Genomic DNA, 2,338 nt, shown 5'->3' on the forward strand with positions numbered 1-2,338 from the left:
AATGACTCAAGGTCACCTAGGTCCTCAATTTCAAATTAAGAATTAAAAAAAAACTACACTAAATCTAGGCCAAATATTTTATCAAACACCTGGTGTGCATGAAAATAAAATCATATTAAATTGAAATAAAAATAAAATCATATTAAATTGCAATAAAAAATAAAATCTAAAGCTACCAAATGCAAGAAATTAATAATAACAACTCAATTATACATCAATAAACATAAAAATATCAAATTGCATTAATAGAAATTAAAATTAACAAGAGTTCATCAATAGTAAAATAACCAAATAAAAGAAATAACAAGTAAAACTAAAAGAAGTAAGATGCTAGAACAAGAAATAGTAAAGAAACTAAATCAAGACAAGAATTAAGACCTAAATCTAAGATGAAATTAACTAAATCTAACCTAATTCTAGAGAGAAAAGAGAGCTTCTCTCTCTAGAATAACCTAAAGCATGTTATTAAACTAAAACCTAATTACCCTCCCCTTGTTTCCTCTTGAATTAGGCTTGAAATAGCTTCATAAATGAGTTGGATTGGGCTTTGGAATCCCAGAAATCGCTGCCAGCATCTTGCATTTAATAAAGTCACGTGCTGCATGTCACGCGTACGCGTCGCTTGCTCCACTCACGCGTACGCGTCGCCATGAATTCTCCAAATTCTTATTTATTCATGAATTCTCCATCTTGCATGCTTTTCCTTCACTTTTTTTATCCACACTTACCTTATAAACCTGAAATCACTCAACAAATATATCAAGGCATCGAATGTGATTAAAATGAATGAAATTTAGAAATTATAAGGCCTAAAAAGCATGTTTTTACTTTTGAGCACAATTTAGGAAGAACTCACAAAACCATGCTACTTTAGTGAATAAATATAGGAAAAGTCAATAAAATCCACTCAATTAAAGCAAATAAATACCATGAAATATGGATTTATCAACATACCTCGTAGCCAACGAAAAACCCGCCATGTCCTTATCCTGAGGGCACCATTCCAAGAATCTGTGGTAAATCCAGGAAAGCATAAGTGGGATGCATCCAGACAAGTTACCCACCTCTGAAAAGATAGCCATACACAATGAGTGGTAGGTCCAAGCGAGCCACAGCAGAACCCCATGAGTAGTGCATGTATCTCTCCAAATCAGCAATGGAATCCATCTAACATGTACGGTCGCACTAGATTTATCTGTCATCAGTATCCCGCCAATCAATTTTAGTATGTAACAATGCACATATTGTCGAAGTACATCTGGTGCAACATCAATAGAAATCTGTCTCAAGCGAATCTTCAACCACGCCATCTTAATGGTGAAAGACTCGACCTACTATGCACCGTCCCATGACTCCCGACGCGAAGGCAACAATTCAAGTGCCTCCTAAACCATCTACCGTGTCTCGGGACCGTAATAAGTCTGAAAATTACAACTGCAACCACCAACCAGCTCCCCATGCGCCTGTAAGCCAAGGTGATAAGCAACATCCTAAACTGTGATAGTACACTCACTGCATGGCAAGTGGGTCTCTGGATGCTATCTCTCATCAAAGGTCGACAGGAGCGAGTTGTCGAAGTGAAAATCTCTAACTCGTTGCCACATGAGCGAAACTAGCCTCCTCTAAATAAGGTAGCAGTGCATGAAGCGGTCCCTCCACTCCTGAGTCCATATTCTTCCTCGAAAATAAGACCCGCCAATTCTGTATAATTTTGACATTATGCTCAATTTAAACCACCACTAACAATAAGACCTATTATGTAAAGCATTTTTAAAAATCTATTAATCATAAATCACCATTTATCTCAATCATAATAAACTACAACAATTAGTCTAAATCTAAATATTTCAAACGGCCTAATTTATATATTTATAAAAAATATATATTCTAATATATTCAAATTATGCTAAGCTGTTAACTATTAAGTATTAACTAACCAACTATTCACCAAAATGCAGTTAGCATACGCATATAAACATGTAATATAATAAACAAAATAATAATTTTATTTCTAGCTATAAATGACTATTTATCTCATTCAACTTAAACTACATCAATTATATATTTACTTTAATCTAAAAAAATTGTAAACTTTGGCAGCATAAAGCATAAATTTCAAATTCCCTAATTTATATATTTATAATAATTCGTACCATGATATATTCAGGGTATGTTTCACAATTTCTTTTTTTTTTTTACATTGCTCTGGTAGATGCTCAATTAGGGAATGAGAGGCTTGAAATGCATCTCTGTATTCAGATGAGACCGTGTATTGGTCACTTCTTTCTCATGTTCAAGTAACATAATCTTCACCTTCTGATGCTATTTCGATTTGGAG

Source organism: Arachis ipaensis, chromosome B2, assembly GCF_059453495.1.
Source record: "Arachis ipaensis isolate K30076 ecotype BB chromosome B2, ASM5945349v1, whole genome shotgun sequence".
NCBI classification, from domain to species: domain Eukaryota; kingdom Viridiplantae; phylum Streptophyta; class Magnoliopsida; order Fabales; family Fabaceae; genus Arachis; species Arachis ipaensis.